This window comes from Pinus tabuliformis, chromosome 1_1 (assembly GCF_031772625.1).
Source record: "Pinus tabuliformis cultivar Carrire ecotype Pingquan chromosome 1_1, CPIR1, whole genome shotgun sequence".
Taxonomy (NCBI): domain Eukaryota; kingdom Viridiplantae; phylum Streptophyta; class Pinopsida; order Pinales; family Pinaceae; genus Pinus; species Pinus tabuliformis.
The window spans coordinates 82,960,692-82,982,295 of NC_142297.1; positions in this window are offsets into that span (position 1 = coordinate 82,960,692).

Below are 21,604 nucleotides of genomic sequence, written 5' to 3' on the forward strand. Positions count from 1 at the left end.
TGATGTTTGGGGTATTGTTGACCCTGTTGATTGTTTTCATCAACGAGTCTGCCTTTTTTTGGTCTTTACACTTGTAAAGATGTTGTACCATATGTAATCTTATTTTTGAGGTTAACTGAAGGCACCACTCTTAATTGACCAAAAAAAAAACATATTAAAGTGTATATATGTTAATATTAACAATATTAATGAATCATATTTCTAAATTTTTTTTCATCATTATTATTATTATTATCATCTAATTTTGAGGTCACGGCCAAGCCACACACCAAATTGGTGTATGATACCCCCTTGTTTGTGGGACAAGGGACTACATTTTCATCATTTCCAATATTCATCTGGATTGGGAGGAGAATTGAAATGACGACTTCACATCAAGGAGTGCTCACCATCTATCCAAGACCCCGTGACATTCAACAATACATTATTTTAATAGTTGTTTTATTTTTGTGATGAAATTTTTCTCTTTGTCATTTTTTAGTTTAATTAAGCTATATTTAAGTTGAGCCACAGTAAGAGCTACTATGTAGCCCTTGTTTTATATTAGTATGATTATTAAATTAAAAGTTGTCGATATACATTGATGAATGTCATTAATTTTTTTAAAAAGGTGGAAAATGACATAGTTAATGTATATCAATTATAGTTAAGTTTAATTTGAAGGACTCTCTGAGCTTCTTAGGCCTAGACATATAATTCTAATCCAAGAGATTAAAACCATGAATTATTCTTAAAAAATAAGAAAACTAAAATGTTATTGTTATCATTTCCCCTTCTCTAAATACACAATCATTGAAAATTGGATTTGTAAAAGTGAGAGGGATTAGTTGTTTCTTAAATTTCAAAATTTGTAACTTAAGATGTTTTCCTCTCTTCAAATGAAAATATATACTGATATATATGAAGGAAAGGAGTCTAACTATCAATCCATTTAAACATTTACTTCAATTATCACTTTGTTGTTGTTGTCCTTTCTATCACTTTAACATTAATATAAAAATATTTTTTATTTGTGATTAATTCAAAGTTTCTATCATATTATAGTTTATGTTATTGTACCTCTCACTTTTTTGGGTCCCTATAATACTAGTGATTACCCCCTTATTTATATTGTTGTGCCCCTATTACCCCCATATTGTTATTTCTGTGCCCCATAGAATCCCTCTATTGTTATTTTTGTGGCTTTATATTATTATTGTTAGGTCGGCTGGATTATATTGTGACTCCTTAGACTCCTATATATAGAAAGGAGGTTTTGTCATTTGTATCATCCAAGAATTGTTCATTTATGTAATGTAAAGGAGGTTGCCCCCTAGAAGAGGCTGAATTCTAAGGCGTTGATCTATCTTTTCTATCTTTTCTTAAGCTGGTTTCATAACATTTGGTATCAGAGCTTTGGATTCTAGGGTTTCGCTGCTCCAAACAGGTCATCGTGGTATTTTCGCTATAACTTTTTTTCTGTGACGTTTCAGAAGTCGCAAAAAAACCCATTTGAGAAGAACTCGCGCTGAACCATGGATTCGAATTTCAGATCTTTTCGTGTGATATTTGCGGAGATATGATCTGAGGAAGTTGGTCTTTTTGCAGACTCCTGAATTACATTCAAAACAGGTGACCTGGCGAAAATCGTCATAACTTTCTCTCTGGGAATCGGATTGAAATTTCATAAGAAGGTACAGAAAGAGGACGGACTGTAGTTTCTTTTATGTGTGTTTTAGATTCAAAGGTTGAAACAGTGACGTGTGGCATGTCGTACAAGTTCTCTCTACTGAACCAGTCTAAAAGCAAGTCACTGTGGGAGATTTCACATAAATCTTCCTTAGAGAATCCAATTTGGCTCAGACTTGTGGCATTGGAAAGAGGATGCATAAGGCTACTACAAGTAGCAATTTCAGAACTGGATGATCCGAAATTACAGATTCAATATCAGGCTTCTATAAAGTGAAAAAAAGGTGTGTAGTTTTTTTTTTTATTTTTTTGTGTAAGCTTGGTTTAACGGAATTCAAAGGGCATAGTAAAGCATTATTATCGGTAATTGATGCCCCGAGGAAAGAAAATGCAAACACCTAGTAAGGAACCTGAAAGCTCTAGCATGACTCATGAAGAAGAGGAAGAAATGCTACATGATATATCAAAATTACAAGAACAAGTGCAACAAATGTCACGCTCACAAAAGCTAACAAAAGCTAAGATAAGTGGCGTGGAATCTAAGATAAATGGCATGGAATCTAATATAAAGGGCATGGAAGCTAAGATGGATGATTCGAAGATAGATTTGAAGAGAGACATGGTAGATTTGAAGATAGATTTGAAGACAGACATGGAAGAATTGAAGAAGTTGCTACAAGAAAGGGTCACTAATGGTGAAAAGGTAGTAAAGGAAACTCATGATGAGAACAAAAGAAATGTTAATCATGATTCCATAGATGCTAACGTTGGATCGAAGAATCACCATATTCCAAAAATTGATATGAGGAAGTTTGATGGCAAGGATCCCGCCACATGGATATTACAGATGGAGAAATTCTTCGATCTCAATAATGTGCAAAATGCACAAAAGGTACGTATGGCAACTGTATATTTGGAACCAAATCAGTTTGTATGGTATCAATGGCTTTGCTCTCGTAAACAATTTATCACTTGGGCAATTTTTACGGAAGAATTGATAGCACATTATGAAGATACAAAAAGCAACACTTTTTTAGCCAATTGATAAGTCTCAAACAAAAGGGTTCAGTAATGGAGCACATTGAGGAGTTCCAAAAATTGAACATAAGGGTAAAATATATTCCAGAGGAGCATAGGATTGATGTGTTCATAGGGTCTTTAAAGGATAATATCCAACATGATGTTCGCCTTTGGGAACCTGATTCATTAGAGAAGGCATTCAGGTTAGCAAGAAAAATGGAAAGCAAAATTATGGCAACCAGGAAGCATACCACTCACAACTATAAAGACGGAAGTGTTGTTGCCCCTAGTCTTCCACAACCTATAAGGTTGACACCACAACAATTGGAAGAAAAAAGAGCAAAAGGGCTTTGTTACAGTTGTGATAGCAAATACACTAAAGGTCATAAGTGTGCTGAGAAGAAATTATTCTACATAGATTGTGAAGAGGAAGAAGAAAAGGAGCAAGAAAGGTCAAAAGAAGAAGATATACTCCAGGAACAAAGCCTAGATGAAGAACAAATAAATCCGACCATATCTTGTAATGCATTGGCGGGAATTACCACTCCTCAAACCATCAAGATAGAAGGACAAATCAAGAAGAAAAAGGTAATAGTGTTGATTGATTCAGGAAGCACCCACAATTTTATTCATTGTAGGGTAGCAAAAGAATTGAATTGCTTCCTATATCCAGCACCAGAGTGTCAAGTGATGATTGCAAATGGAGGAACAATAAATTGCTCTGGAAAGTGCCATAATATCAAGCTATCCATGGGAGAATATGTATTGACTAGCCCAATGCTTTCCATTCCAATGGGAGGTGCTGATGTTGTACTAGGAGTCCAATGGCTACAATCCTTGGGTACAATAGCTTTTAATTTTCAAGAACTTTTCATCAAATTTTCTATGGAAAGAAAGGAAGTTGAATTAAGGGGTATTGCAGGGAAACCAGGAAAGATAATCAGCTCTAATGGCATGACAAAGCTTCTAAAAAAGGAGCAAAGAGGTGTAATTGCACAATTATGTTCGCTAGATGTTTCCACATTGGAATCATCTATTTCTCCAGATCTCCAAAAAGTCCTGGACAATCATTCCAAGGTATTTGAGACTCCAAAAGGTCTCCCACCTATGCGTGATCATGATCATGCTATTCATCTGATTCCAGGAAGTGTTCCTCCAAACATCAGGCCGTACAGATATCCCTATGTCCAAAAAAGTGAAATTGAACGTATGGTTGCAGAAATGCTAGAGGCTGGTATAATTCAACCGAGTCAAAGTTCTTTCTCAGCTCCAGTAGTATTGGTGCACAAGAAGGATGGATCATGGCGCATGTGTCCGGATTATAGGGAGCTCAACAAGCTCACTATTAAAGATAAGTTCCCCATTCCTGTTATTGATGAATTACTGGATGAATTGCATGGATCAATTTACTTCACCAAGTTGGATCTTCGTTCGGGATATCATCAAATCAGAATGAAGATTGAAGACATTCTGAAAACAACATTTAGAACTCATGAGGGTCATTATGAATTTTTGGTCATGCCTTTTGGCCTTACCAATGCACCTTCAACATTTCAAGGTTTGATGAATTCAATTTTCAAACCATTCCTTAGAAAATTTGTGTTAGTATTTTTTGATGATATACTAATCTACAACAAGTCTTGGAAGGATCATGTTGAACATGTTGACAGGGTGCTACAACTATTGGAGGAGAAACAATTATATGCAAAAAGATCCAAATGTTTCTTTGGAGTCCAGGAGGTGGAATATTTGGGTCATATTGTATCTCATGAAGGAGTTAAGGTAGACCCTAGCAAAATTAAAGCCATTAAGGAATGGAAAATCCCCACATCCATAAAGCATCTGCGAGGATTTCTTGGGTTGACAGGGTATTATCGCAAGTTTGTTAAGAATTATGGGAGAATAGCAGCACCTCTAACAACATTATTGAAGAAAGATTCATTTTCATGGACTCTGGAAGCAACAAAGGCCTTTGAACATCTTAAAGAGGCAATGTGCCAAGCACCGGTCTTAGCTACACCGGACTTCACAAAAACCTTTATTGTGGAATGTGATGCTTCAGGAAATGGAATTGGTGCTGTTCTAATGCAAGATGAAAGACCCATTGCTTTTGAAAGTCGTCCAATCAAGGGAAAGTTTTTAAGCAAAGCTATTTATGAGAAGGAAATGTTGGCAATACTCCATGCACTTAAGAAATGGCGACCCTACCTAATGGGAAGACACTTCAAGGTAAAAACGGATCATGATAGCCTTAAATACTTTTTAGAACAAAGATTATCCTCTGAAGAGCAACAAAAGTGGGTCACAAAGATGTTGGGTTATGACTTTGAAATCATCTACAAAAAAGGGAAGCAAAATGTGGTGGCAGATGCACTCTCAAGAAAGGATGAGGATGTGGAAGCATTGTTGTGTGCCATTTCTATTATCCAACCAGATTGGATAAATGAAGCAAGGGAGGAATGGAAGAATGAAGAAGAAGTGTGGGCACTTATTCGAAAGCTACAACAAGATTCCAGTACTTCTGATACATTTAGCTGGCAAAATGATTCGTTATGGTACAAAGATCGCTTATACCTCTGTAAGAATTCCCAGCTAAAACAAAAGATTCTTATGGAATTGCACACTTCTCCCTTAGGAGGGCACTCAGGATTTTTAAAAACTTACCACAGGGTTAAGAAGGAATTTTTTTGGGATGGCCTTAAATCAGATATTCAAAAGTTTGTGGCGGAATGTTTGGTTTGCCAGCAAAATAAAGTTGAAACAATTAAGACACCGGGTCTATTACAACCTTTATCCATTCCAAGCCAACGTTGGGAGGAGGTTTCAATGGATTTTATCACAGGTTTACCCAAGTCTGAGGGAAAGAGTGTCATCATGGTGGTAGTTGACAGACTTACCAAGTATGCACACTTTTGTGCATTATCACATCCATTTAAAGCCAGTACAGTTTCTACTGCATTTATGGAAACAGTTCAAAAGCTACATGGAAACCCAAAGATTATTGTAAGTGACAGAGATCCCATTTTCACTGGAAATTTTTGGACAGAATTATTTTCTTGTCTTGGTACTCAGTTAGCTCATAGCTCATCTTATCATCCTCAATCTGATGGGCAAACTGAGATAGTAAACAAATGTTTGGAAGGATATCTTCGTTGCTTTGTATCTGATAAACAGACACAATGGGTCAAATGGTTGCCTCTCGCTGAATGGTGGTATAACACTTCCTTCCATACAACAACAAAAATGACCCCATTTATGGCACTTTATGGGTATCAACCACCATCCATCACATCATATTTAAGAGAAAATTCTAAGGTTCAGGCAGTGGAACATCACATCGAACATCAACAACAAGTCCTCCAACTCTTAAAGGATAACCTCGTGTTGGCACAAAATAGAATGAAACAACAGGCAGATCAACATCGCAGTGAAAGAAGTTTTGATGTAGGTGATTGGGTATTCCTACGGCTACAACCATATAAGCAAATGTCCCTAAAGCAAGCTAAGAAGGATAATAAATTATCACCAAAGTATTATGGTCCGTACAAGGTGTTGCAAAAGATTGGTACTATGGCATACAAATTGGAGCTTCCTGCAGCTTCTCGATTGCACCCAGTTTTCCATGTTTCATGTTTAAAGAAGGTTATAGGTGACAAGCTCCCAATTCAAACAATATTGCCAGAACTTGACAAGGAAGGAAAAATTATATTGGAACCGGAAGCAGTCACAGAAACAAGAACTCGACAGCTACGAAATCAATCAATTTCAGAGTATCTTATCAAGTGGAAGAACTTATCCACTGAAGATTCCACATGGGAGGATGAGAATTTTATGCAGAAGTATCCAGAACTACTCAAGCGTTGAGGACAACACTTTTTTGAAGGAGAGGGGCATGTTGGGTCCCTATAATACTAGTGATTACCCCCTTATTTATATTGTTGTGCCCCTATTACCCCCATATTGTTATTTCTGTGCCCCATAGAATCCCTCTATTGTTATTTTTGTGGCGTTATATTATTATTGTTAGGTCGGCTGGATTATATTGTGACTCCTTAGACTCCTATATATAGAAAGGAGGTTTTGTCATTTGTATCATCCAAGAATTGTTCATTTATGTAATGTAAAGGAGGTTGCCCCCTCGAAGAGGCTGAATTCTAAGGCGTTGATCTATCTTTTCTATCTTTTCTTGAGCTGGTTTCATAACACACTTACAAATTGGTAAAAGAGTAATTATCATTTAGAGTAAGAGAGAAAACAATAAAAATGATGTTCTATAAGCATATTATGATAATAAAATGAGCTAGTGTGATATGGTGGCATAAACATATTATGATAACAAAATGAGCTATTGTGATACGGTGGCATAGAAATAATGAAAAAAGATATGCTTTGTGTTCTTAGTATTACATCAAATTCCATTCATTATCTAATTAATGATCAATCCATACAATGATTTTAAGAAACTTCTAAACTACACAATTTAAAAAGGAAAATATAATTTACATACAATTATCAAGGTTGGGTTTAGAATGTATGGTTTTAAACACTCATCCTCTCCTTTACACTAAATTTTAAATTCTCAGCCTCTATGAATGACTTATAAGTTCTTTCTTATTAATAAGATATGTTATAATAGGTTATAAGTTCACAATTATTATTAATTAATCATGTCACAAGTTCAAGATGCTTATTAATTAACCATGTCTCATTATAAATCAAAGCTATAGAGTGACTTGATAAAGTAATTGAGGTAATTTGAAGTAAAAATAATAATTTTTCGTCAATTTGTTATTTATTTGTTTATTACAACATTGTTGCAATTTTATTCCAAATCACTTCATTAGACATTAACATTTTGCAAAATTAAAGTAAAAACGTATATCTTTTTCTTATTTTTTTCTACACCATCCATATAATTATATCCCTATGTTACTAGAGTTAAATATATGATGCAATATGTCTATAACTAAATAGAGAAACATTCCTTCAAAAGAATGATGACAATGTATTATAACAATAATTTACTATTATTATTATTATTATTATTTTATTTATTAAATTAAAGTTCATTTATTATATTTATTTTTTCACATAAAAAGTGATATTGAAATTAGAAAATTTTACTCAAAAAAATGTATATATGTAAGGAATATATTTTTTTTACAACATGGTGAATCGGTAACTGCCTGGCCTAATCTAAGGGAGACCCAGGATCAAACCTCAACGCTGCCACTATAACACCAAGAGCATAGCCAACCACCTGCAAGTCGGGTATACTAAGTCTCTATGATTTTAGCAGAGCATAGCCAACCACCTGCAAGTCGGGTATACTAAGTCTCTATAACAGCAAGAGCATAGCCAACCACCTGCAAGTCGGGTATACTAAGTCTCTATGATTTTAGCAGAGCATAGCCAACCACCTGCAAGTCGGGTATACTAAGTCTCTATGATTTTAGCAAGAGCAGACTCACGGGAAAGGGGAATCCACCCCTCTAGCCGCCACCACAGCAGGTCAATGTACTCAATGAGATTTGAACTTCGGTCTGCCTGGGCATAGCCCAAGTGACTTACCATCAAACCACACATCACTGTACATATGTAAGGAATATATTATTATTATTGTTATCTAATTTTAAGGTATCCATTTCACTGCTAAGTCTTAGGATGAAATTCTTTCTCTATCTCTTCTGGTTTTAAACTTGTGATCTCTTAGAAGGAAACACATGCTCTTAACCATTAAGCCCATTAGGCTCACTCAAGCTATATGGATTTAATGAGCACATACATTCATCAGCTCAAAACTAATTACAAGAATCATGACAAGATCTCCATGGTAGAGGTGAGAAGGGTTTTTATAATTTATGCTTTGTTGTAGAAAGAAAAGATGATGTTTAATCACCAAAAGCTTTGATGCTATGTTGAATTTATAACAGAATGATTGATTTAACTGAAGAACTAAATAAAGGGGGTGATATTTGGATCAAGATATGTGCTATGGCTTAGTAAGGAGGGGTTAAACATCATAAATTAAAGTTTTTTTTTAATTATTCTTAAAATAACGATTTTTGTTAGTGTTTTTGTTAATATATTTTTGATTTAGGAAATTATTTTGTGGTTCAAAAAAATGTGATTTAAACGTATTAAAATTCTCATTATTAGTGGGCATGACATTTGGTCTAGGACACATCAACTTTTAATATGTCTGTATTTTAGTTGTCTCCCATTTACTTTTGAGTTTTGAATCTAAATTGTCATACAAAATGACACCCTTTAAACCCAACCATGTTAACAAGATATGACAAATTGTATTGATTTTAAACTAATAGTAAGAGCATCCAAAATATGCAAGTTCATTTATTATTGGAAGTGAAAATATTGTTAAAATTAAAAATCAAAAGTAATCTATATTTTTAAAATATTAATATTATAAATTCCAATTTTTTCTTTTAAATTATTATTATTTTTTAATTAAGCTAGTGAGATGTCGAGTTCCTGTGGCACAATCTGTTGTTCTAGTAGCACAATCTGTCAAGAAAGTGTTTCCTAAGTAAGACAATTTGTGTTCAAATCCCATTAGGCTGCTGAACATGTGCGCCTACACTAATAAAACATATATAAGGGATTAAATTTCCTATCATTTAAATACACAAAATACACAAGGACCTGTCAACAAATTTTTTTCCAATTATCCTACCACGCACAAACTTTTTTAAATTAAATATTTCAAATATAAAATTATCTGATTGATATCATTTAATATACTATTTTTCATTTTTTAATTAAAATATAATAACAACATAATATTTTTTACTCAAACATAGTGGAAGTAATGTTGGAAATACTTAACTTCCACGTAATTCAGTAGTCTTCCCAACCTATTCTTTATAGGGGAGTTTAATAGTCTTCGAAACTTACTCTTTATATGTTCAAATTCACATGCATCCTGCCCATCACCTTTTAATTAGCCAAAGCAAAAAGTGAAGTTCGTGTTTCACTACTTAAAGGGTGAGCTGTTTCACTTTTGACATCTTTGGATCCTTAGGACAGTTACATTACCCATTTTCTCTTGAACTAAAAATTAGATGCATCAATAAATAATTCTTTACCATAAAATGCTAATTACTATATTTATACATTGTTGTATATAGATGATTTTATCTCATAATTTTAATTATGGTATAGAGTGAGATATATATTATTAAATATGACATAATAATTAAAGTGAGTGAGTATATATATTTTAAATAGCAATAAATTTTATGTTATTTTTTTTAATTGTGTATTATAGTGAGTTTTTTTTTTTTTTTTTAATTTGATAAAATATTATTGTAATGGTAGAAGGGTTAAATTTACATGTAATCTAGCTCTTTTAAGTTGTTTTTTTGTTTTTTCTTGATTATATGTTATAGTGAGTTTTTCTAGAAATTCTATAAAAGATTATTGTAATGGTAGAGGGGTTAAATTTACGTGTAATCAAATTTTTTTACATTTTGATTGCTAATCATCTTGTATAGATTTATTGGAATCACAAGTTTAAATTATGTAGTCTACATAATTTGAATGCTTCAATTTTTTTCAAAAATATTAAATATAATTATACATTTAAAATCACATTTCAAACAATTCAAAATCGCGATCTTTAAAAAAATTATATTATCATATTCCAAAATATATATATATATATATATTACATTACACCTTAAATTTACACACAATAATTGTTTGGAAAATTTTCATAACTAACAACTTTTTACACCTTCAAAAATATATTTAAAAAAAAAATAAAAATTGATTAATAATTTTACTTTACAATCTTCCAACTAAGGCAATTTTTTTTTTACATATTGCCATTATAAAACATTTTTATAGTATTATCGGATTGGTTTTGTTTAAAGTCCTAAAAATATTAAAATAGTAAATATAAATTCTATAATCTAGACTTTCAAACGCCCAAACTTTTTTATTAAAAACACTAAATCCATTTATTCCTTCCAAAACACAAACAACTTAACGTCACCTTTCATACTTTAGTGCCGTTGGTTATTTCTCGCCATCAGCGCAGGCATGAGCGCCCACGTACCGACAATATTGATTTAATCAATTTTCATTATAGGAAATTTAACCCTCTGGAAGTTTCCTTCATGACAGGTGGGGACTTTGACCAGAGAAACGTGTTTAGGATTTCCACTATAATTTAGCCGTGTTCGCGTACCCACGAGTTTGATATTTACATATGTATTGATAAAGTGAGCTGATAATTAAATAATGTGATGATAAACATAGTTTATTAACGTAATGGAATTGATTATATAATTTGTTGATTGATATAATGAAATTGATTTATATAATATGATAGTGATATCATGAAATTGATTTTATATATATTAAATTGAAGAAAAAGATGATAAACCTAGTTAATTGACGTAATAGAATTGATTATATAATATGTTGATTGATATAATGAAATTAATTTATATAATATGATATTGATATTACGGAATTGATTATTTATATATCAAAATTTGTTTTCAAAAATATTTATGTGAATTTTTTTAATTATATATTATTATAATGATTTTTTTAATTAATTTATTAATTAAATAAGCCAAAGCTGAAAATTTATGAATACTTATGTAATAATAAGAAAATGAAAATGTTTTTTTTTTTTTAAATTGTTAGGTATAAATTGAAATTAAAATTGAATTGAATTTTATATATATAAAGAGAGCAATTACTTACACTAGCTTAACAATTAAGTGGACGTCAATTTTAGCTTTGAATAGTTTTTATATTTCAACATGTTAATTCCATCTTCGAATTGCTTTTATATCTGCAACAGACCAGACTATAGCAGTAATTTCAAGGAAGTTGTCAACTAATCTTCTGTCTCGTGATATCATATTTAGACAATTTCTTCTACTAATTATAATCCAAGCAATAAAAGCATAGCTTAGACTCCGATCCTATGCTTATTAATTTATTTAGTTATCCTCACCTTCATAAAATGAAAATCATAAGATATCGCCTACTTGTATTTTCAAATGTTATAAAATATTGTTATTATTATTATTATTTTTTAAATGTTATAAGAGTACCGTGCCTTAATAATTTAAGGTTATATTTTAGAGAACACATTTTATGATTATTTTTGAATAATAGTTGTATTTTTAGAAATAGTGGTATTTATTTTTATGGTTGGTTTAATAATTAAATTATGATAAATTAACTCATTATATTAAGAAAAAATATATTTTACTTGTAAATTTTTTTTTCAAAATATAATCTAGATAATTCTACCACCTACCAATCATAATATTTATTGTTTATTAAATAATCTATATTGAAAATTAAAAGAATGCACTTATTTTCAAACAAAAAAAATAAAAAATAATTTAGATTATCCTACCACATACCAATAGATTATAGTATGTGAACATTATCAATTTCGAAAATTCCAAATTATTAATATAAACGCGTCGACAAAAGATTGGTTATGTGATTTTGCCGAAGATTATCTTAACAATGTTATGGATCACATAAGTCTAAATTCCTTAATAAATACAAAGTTATAAAATGCCTTGTAATTTTTAAGTAATCCACATAATGTAATAGTGTTTAGAATATATTTTATTGTATGTTATTTTATAATTAGCATCATCACTCAATTAAAAGTTGTTGATATATAGTCATGAATAAGTTAAAAAGGTGGAAAATAGCATCTAAGAGATATCAACCACCTTGGTCATGCTACTTGACCATTGACATTTGTGTGTAAGGCTAGAAGATTTCCAAATTAAATTATCAATGTCAATAATATTAAAATATCTATGATATTTGACTATGATTATTGTTTACCATGATTAATCATCATTGATCATGTTTTACAATGTTTGATTATAATTTACCATGGTTGACCGTTGTTTATTGTTTGACCATAGTTGAGTATTTTTACCATGGCTGACCATGCTTGACTATGGTTTACTATGTTTTACTAAGGATGAACATGTTCGACTAGACAAAAATATGGTTGATTATAGTTTACCATGTTTGACTATAGAAAAATATGATTGGTTACAGTTGATCGTTTTTTACTATGGCTGACTTTGGTTAACCATGGATGGCTCTGGTTAACCATGGTTGTTCATGTTTAAATGTGTGTAACCATTTGTCATTATTTTTAACGATCTTGGACCACGATTAACTATAATTGAGTACGGTTTGACCACGGGTGACCAAGGTATAGTATGCCTGATCATGGTTGATTATGGTTCACTATGTTTAGCCAAATTTTGTAATGTTTGACTATTATTAAGATTGTTTGACTAAGGTTTCCCATGTTTGACCAAAGTTGGATTTTAGTGACCATGGTTGACTATGGCTAGAAATGGTTGAACATATTTGATTATGGCTAATTAAGGTTGAAGATGGTTGATTTGTTTAACCATGTTCAATTATTTTTGACCATGCTTTCTTATGGTTGACTTTGATTGACCAAGGTTGATAATATAATTATGTCATTTGTGATATTGAGAGGTGGATAATATGGTTCTATTGTATCATGACTTCATCAAGGGTTATGTTGTGTTCTTACATGCCTAAAGGGTTATGTTAGATTCTATCATTCCTTAATACTTATATCATGTTGAGACATTCAACTTAGATGGATTATGTCTATTTCAGATATTCCTAATGGTTATGTTTCATTGTGACATTTATCAATGGTTATGTTGTATTACAACATTCTTCAATGATTATGTCGCACCATGACATCCTCAATGGTTATTTTTCAATGTGAGAATCATCTACTATTATGTCACATTATATCATTTATTAATGGTTAGGTCACATTTTGATGCTTGATAATATTTTCTATATTGTGACATAGTTGTTCTGGCCACTCTAAATCATTGGTCCCTACTTTTCTTTGATATCTGATTTCACTCTCCAGGATCAATGCTCATTTTCATGATTGTGCCCCGAAAGAAAGATCCTTAATGGTGTGTTCACCTTAATGCCTTGGTCTTGCAAGTTACTAGGCACTCTCTTCCCCTTTGTGGTCTTCTAAATTGCCATCCCTGATTTGTGAATATATCAACCATAAGCCCACTCAAGGTACTCTTTGTTTTCTCGTTTCTTCTGGAATTTAAGCATTCGTTAGTTAGGTAGCCCTAAGTCAGGTGCTACTAATTTTAAATATACAGTGCAAGAAGGTTGCAATCTCCATAAGATATTTGAGTCCAAGTTGGTTTGATAGTCCAGGAATCCAATGAAAAGTCAAACTAGCCTAAATATCTAGCTTAATCTAGTAGTCCTAACGACTTTACGAATATTATTTTATTTAACGAGACAAATGCCGATATTTAAGCTCGCATATAGATATATTTCTTTCAGCCTCGATATAGCTGGATAGAGATTTGGTCCAAATATGGATAGTTAATAATATAGGATAAGGGGCCATGCCCACTCACAGCAAGTTTCAAAATGTTAAGACCTCTATATTCTCCCACATCATGCATTCTGTACATTCGACAGACTTACACTAATTTGGTGACAGCCATTATCTCATATTTTGTAGTAAATGGTAAGAACTCCTCTGTGCAAGAGTATCTATGGTTTAAAGATAAAAGAAATGAACACAACTAGATTCAATAGAGTTCCGACAACAGATCTTCATCTTGCAAAATATAAGTCTGACCTATAACTTCCCACTAAGAATGAAATCAAGAAAGTCAAGCGTTCATCGAAGATCTACTCATACGCTAAAAAAATCAAATTAATAGGTATCCACATAATATGTATTCATGAAATATAAAGAGATGGATGGGATTAAATCGGTTACACAATCTCTCTCATTATATGACCGCACACACAACAAAACTCTTTATAACAAAACTCAGTGAACGATAGTACTCTTGTGGATGAAACAATCTTCTTTTCATCAATGCTTTATTTAAGAAGGCAATGGACTTTCGGCTGAGCTGTTATGAGTGGTCCTCTCCTAATGGATCACTCTACGCTACCATTTATTCATGCTTCATCGAAATCAAAATACACATATGACATGTAAAGACACAAAACATGTTATATTCTTTAATAATATATATTTACAAAGAAATTACACAAAATGTACTCATGCTTCCTCTCTCAAGCTCCTTCTCAAGCTTTGCCTCGCTCTACTTCTAAGACATTGTCCCCCAACTTCTAATTGTGTTGGGTTGTGTTATTCTTTCCATGACTAGCCCACGTAGTTAGGGGAGGGTTGCGAGTTTGAGGGGCATGGGTAGCCCCCCTCTACGGGGTCCAGGGCAGTGCCTCGGGAAAATTTGTTTGGACCCTATATTAGGTTGGGCGGACCTACCTATGGTTTTGTGCATGATTTTTGCACATGGTTTTCGACGCGATGGTTTTCGGTCCATGGTATTGGATGCTTCAGCATGTATAAATATGTATTGTAACATTGAAAGGAAAATAATGCAAAATCAAGCTAGTAGTCCTGGTTTTGGGATCTAGGGAAAAATCTCTCTGTATATGTGTTTTATTTGTTATGTTCTCGCATTGTTTATTTTTTGTGTTTTAGAATTCATATGCGGGTATTTTCTGTACGGGGTTAAAACCTACATTTGGTATCAGAGTTGTTTTGGCTTCAAGGGGGCGCCTTTGTTGCTGAGGAGTTTCGCTCAGGCCTGTGGTAGACCCCGTTCAGTGGGAGATCTATGGGATTGATTCTGGTGGTGAAAGAAGATGGAAAGCAGTGGAAAGATAGAGATCGAGAAATTTAATGGTTAGAGTTTTGAGTTATGGAAACTCAAGATGGAGGATCTGTTGGTGGATAAATATCAGTGGATCACGGTAGATTCGGGTACTAAATCAACAGGAGTGTCTGATGAAGAATGGAAGAATTTGGAACGGAAGGCAAAGAGAACAATATGATTATGTGTCTCAGATTCAGTATTGCTGAATGTATCAGAGGAAGCTACGGCGAAGGCTTTGTGGGACAAGTTAGGGACTTTGTACTAATCTAAGTCTCTGGTAAATAAACTGTTCTTGTGGAAAAAGATGTATAACCTGAGGATGAAAGATGGAGACTCGGTGATAAAGCATCTGAATGCATTTAATACTGTGGTAAGTCAGTTATTATGTTGATATTAAAATTTCAGATGAAGATAAGTGCATCAGTTTGTTGTGTTCTCTACCAGATTCGTGGGATAATTTGGTCATTGCAATAGGTAGCAATACAACTTCCTTGCAGTTTGATGAAATAGTCTCATCCTTGCTAATGGAGGAGATGAGACGAAAAAATATGGAGAACCAGAATGGTGATGCCTTGTCTATACGAGGATGGTCCCAGAACAGAAAAAAGAATAAGTCATCAAGTGGGAGATCTAAATCTAGAGGTAGATCTAAATCTCCAGGAAATCCTGTAAAGGTGGTGTGCTGGAAATGCGGAAAGGAAGGGCACTACAAAAGGGATTGTAAATCTAAAGCTCCTGACAAAGGAAATGGATTTGATGATGCTCCTTCTGCAGAGGCGAAAACCACCTCAAATGAAGGTGGGGATGTGTACTTGGCTTCTTCAAGTACACATGTAGATCATGAGGCATGGTTGATTGACTCAGGTGCATCCTTTCACTTCACTCCCCATAGAGAGTGGTTCTGCAACTATGAGAAATACGATGGTGGTGATGTCTTCTTGGGGGATGACAGGAATGGTAGAATCGTTGGTCGTGGAAAAGTAAAGTTGAAGTTGCAAGGTGGAAGGGTTAAAACACTTCTGGGTGTTCTGTATATTCCTGCATTGGCTAGAAATCTGATTTCCGTAAGAAAGCTCGATGATGCAGGTGTAAAAACAGTGTTTGAGAAGGATACCTGCAAGATGGTTCGAGGAGCACTGGTATTGATGCAGGGAGTTCGGATTGGATCTTTGTGCAAGCTGCAAGGTAGCACTGTTGTTGATGGGTGCAACAGTTTTGTGGTTCCTGAAAGTGGAGCAGAAAATCTAGTGGTCTCTAGAGAGAAGACCATGTTGTGGCATCAAAGGCTTGGACATATTGGAGAGAAGGGCCTTTGAATACTTCATGGTAAAGATATGGTAGAAGGTATGAGTGATAGCTCTCTCGATTTTGATTTCTGTGAAATTTGTGTATATGGGAAGCAGAATCGGGTGAGTTTCCCTTCTGGTGGTAAGAGGCAAAACAGATATTAGAGCTTGTGCATAGTGATGTCTTTGGACCTGTGAAGGTTCCATCACTAGGTAGGTCTGTGTACTATGTATCATTTATAGATGACTTCTCAAGGAATACATGGATATATTTCCTTAAGAAGAAATCTAAAGTCTTTGACAGGTTTAAAGAATTTAAGGCTCTGGTGGAAAACCAGACAGAGAAGAAGATAAAGGTGCCGAGGACAGATAACGGTGGAGAGTTTTGCAGTAAGGAATTTCAAGAATTCTGTAAGAAGTGTGGTATAGCACGGCACAAGACTACTCCATATACACCTCAACAAAATGGAGTTGCAGAAAGAATGCACAAGACGTTGATGGAAAGGGCAAAAAGCATGCTTAGTGGTGCCGGTTAGGATAGGAATTCTTGGCAGAGGCGGTGGAGACAACATGTTACCTCGTCAATAGATCACCTTCATCAGCGTTAGAGGATAAGACTCCACAAGAGGTATGGACTAGTAAGAAACCCTCTCTTTCACATCTGAGGGTATTTGGATGTGATGCATATGTACATGTTCCAAAGCAGAAACGAACCAAGTTGGATAGTAAATCTGAAAAATGTGTTTTTATTGGGTATAAGGATGGTTTAAAGGCTTATAAGCTTTGGAACCTAGTAACATGGAACGTTGTTTACAGGCGAGATATGGTGTTCATAGAGGTGAAAGATGTTATTAAAAATGAAGTCCAACCAAAGGAACCTCAGAAGATAGATTTTGAGCTAAAGGAGGAAGAATCAAACTCTACAAGAGAGAAGGATTCAGAAATTTTATTGCTTTTAAACTAATAATAAGAGCATCCAAAATATGCAAGTTCTTTTATTATGAGAAATAAAAGTATTATTAAAGTTAGAAATCAAAAGTAATCTATATTTTTAAGATAACAATAATTATACATTCCAATTTTTTCTTTTAAATAATAATAATAATTATTAAACTGGTGAGATGTCGAGTTCCTCTAACACAATTTGTTAAGAAAGTGTTTCGTAAGACAATTTGTATTCAAGTTCCACTGGGCTACTAAACATGTGCGCCTACACTAATAAAACATATATAAGTGATTAAATTTCCTATCATTTAAATACACAAAGACCTGTCAACAATTTTTTTTCCAATTATCCTACCACGCACAAACTTTTTTAAATTAAATATTTCAAATATAAAATTATCTGATTGATATCATTTAATATACTATTTTCCATTTTTTAATTAAAATATAATAGCAACATAATATTTTTTCCTCAAACATAATGGAAATACTTAACTTCCACGTAATTCAGTGGTCTTCGCAACCTATTCTTTATCGGGGAGTTTAATAGTCTTCGAAACTTACTCTTTATATGTTCAAATTCACATGCATCCTGCCCATCACCTTTTAATTAGCCAAAGCAAAAAGTGAAGTTCGCGTTTCACTGCTTAAAGGGTGTGCTGTTTCACTTTTGACATCTTTGGATCCTTAGGAGAGTTACATCACCCATTTTCTCTTGAACTAAAAATTAGATGCATCAATAAACATTTAGGGTCATTAAATATGGGGATGCAGTCATATTTACTCTCAAAAATATATTATAATTAATGAGTAATAATAATTCTTTAACTTAAAATGCTAATTACTATATTTATACATTGTTATATATAGATGATTTTATCACATAATTTTAAGTGTTGTATAGAGTGGGATATATATTATTAAATATGAAATAATAATTAAAGTTAGTGAGGTATATATTTTACATAGCAATGAATTTTATGTTTTTTTTGATTGTCAAAATTTGATAAAATATTATTGCAATGGTAAAGGGGTTAAATTTATATGTAATCTAGCTTTTTAAAGTTGTTTTTTGTTTTTCTTTTTACATATTATAGTTAGTTTTTCTAGAAATTCTATAAAAGATTATTGCAATGGTAGAGGGGTTAAATTTAAGTGTAATCAAATTCTTCTACATTCTGATTGCTAATCATCTTGTATAGATTTATTGAAATCACAAGTTTGAATTATGTAGTCTACATAATTTGAGTGCTTCAACATTTTTCAAAAATATTAAATATAATTATACATTTAAAATCACATTTCAAACCATTCAAAATCACAATCTTTAAAAAGAATTATATTATCATATTCCAAAAAAATAAAATAAAATATAAAACAATTACATTACACCTTAAATTTACACACAATAATTGTTTGGAAAATTTTCATAACTAACAACTTTTTACACATTCAAAAATATATTTTAAATAATAAAGAAAAATAATTTGATTAATAATTTTAATTTACAATCTTCAAATTGAGGCAATTTTTTTTTACATATTTCCATTATAAAACATTTTTATAATATTATTGGATTGGTTTTGTTCAAATTCCTAAAAAAATTAAAATAGTAAATATAAATTCTATAATCTAGACTTTCTAAATGCCCAAATTTTTTTATTAAAAACACTAAATCCATTTATTCACTCCAAAACACAAACAACTTAATGTCACCCTTCATACTTCAGTGCCGGTGGTTATTTCTCGCCATCAGCGCAGGCATGAGCGCCCACGTACCGACAATATTGATTTAATCAATTTTCATTATAAGAAATTTAACCCTCTGGAAGTTTCCTTCATGACGAGCGGGGACTTTGACCAGAGAAACGTGATACCTGATAAGCATTTCCTCTATAATTTTAGACCGTTTCACAGTGTTCTAGTAGGGTGGGGTTGATGACCTTCTTATAATAACTTAATTTTCTTTTAGCCGCTAAGTCTTTCTCACACCACATTTTTTCTTTGAACTTAGAAGTAACAATATCTTTAATGTTATTTATGTTTTGCAATGCATCATTTTCGTTGATCTCCCAATAGTTTAACCAGGCCCTTGTGTCTTTATGCCACCCTCGATTGAGCCTTAGGTGGTTTTGGCTAGAATTTAAAGCTACCTTAGGAAGTCTATGATCGTCTATGTTACTGATTTTGTGCTTGTACAACAAAAACCTAAGCATAGCTAGGTTCTCAATAGGGGAAAGACCTGCTTCTATAAGGAGAATAGGATAGGGTGTATTACTTTTAATTTTCAGGTTATAAGTTATAAAACGCTTCTGGATTTGCTCAATCTTTCTCCATGATTCTCTGGAGATGCTGCAACCCCAAACCTCACAACCATATAAGATAATAGGAGTGACTAAAGTTTCAAAGAGGAACTTCTTTTTATCCCACATTACAAGGTTTGCTATTTTACAATTATTTTCAAGACCAAAGTAAGCTTTCCACCCCCCATTAATCCTTTTCTCAATGCTATGGTTCCAGTTGAGCTTGTGATGAATACCAATTCCTAGGTACTTGTAAGAATACACTTCCTCCAAGTTATTATTGTCATACATAAAATTAGCGTAAGTGTCCTTCTTGGATTTGATAATCATAACTTTTGTTTTGTCAGTGTTAACAGTCATACCCATGGTAGAGCAGAAATCCTTAAGAAGCTTGAGTTGCTTATTAAGATCAGATGGGCACCTTGCCAAAAGAACAGTATTGTCAGCATAAAGAAGAAGGATGACGACTATCCCAGCTAAGATCGTGCCATCACATCCTGCTTCCTCTAAATAGCCTTCGAGCTTATCGATGTAAATGCCAAATAGGGTAGGGGAGAGGGGGCAACCTTGTTTAACTCCGATGTTACACTTAATATCTTTCGACCACCCTTCATTGCTCTTTAGCTTGGCAATTACATTCTCGTATAAACTTAAAGCGACAGCTCTCAACTCGAGAGGAACCTTTAGCTCTTCTAATCTATTCCAAAGGTTGTATGTAGGAACCGTATCGAAAGCCTTTCTAAAGTCCACAAAGCAACAAAATAAATTGGATTTATCATTACGACATTCCTCCGCAATGATCCTAAGCGTAACAAGGTGGTCTATTGTTGAGTGATGCCTTCTGAAACCTGCTTGGCCTTTAGCCCGCTTACCTTCACTTTCAAGCCATATGCTTAACTTCTTTTCCAAAATACTACCATATAACTTGGCTAAGAGAGGGCTGATCATAATTGTTCGATAATTAGAGGGGTTATTTGCATCCCCACTTTTAAAAATAGGGATAATGAGGCTCTCAGTCCAAGGTTTAGGGAACCCTTGCTTGACTGCTTGATTGAAAAGCTTGTGGATGAGGACAGGACCTCCAATTTTTAAGATTTCCGCTTGGTAACCTTCAATGTCCTTAGCTTTCCCATTAGCGAGGCGATTAACCCCAAACTTAATGTCTTCTAAAGAGAAAACTTCTTTCGTTGTGAGAAGGGTTTCCAAATTATCCATGACATTTGGAGATTCATAAAGCTTTTTAAGATAGGAATTCCAATCGTGAAGAGTAATTTTATTATTATCCTTAGTCTTCCTAGTTAGAATCTGCCTTCAAAATTTCTTAGGAGCTACCTTAGAGAGGTGTAAGAGATTCTCCTGTCTTTGACGAATGTACTGCCTCTTTTTCCTTTTAGTTAGGGCTTTGTATATTTTTATCTTGTCCATTTTAAGAGATTCATCAACAACTTCCTTAATTTCTCTCCTTGCACTTTTACAATCTTTGTTATACCATGGATTGGTTTTGCTATTTCTTTTATTATTTGAAACTTCAATTGAGAACTTGTTAATAGAATATGACAGGGTTGTAGTAAAATTATGATAGAGGTCTTCTATGTTGTCTATATTAGATAAAGGAAGCAAATTAGTTTTT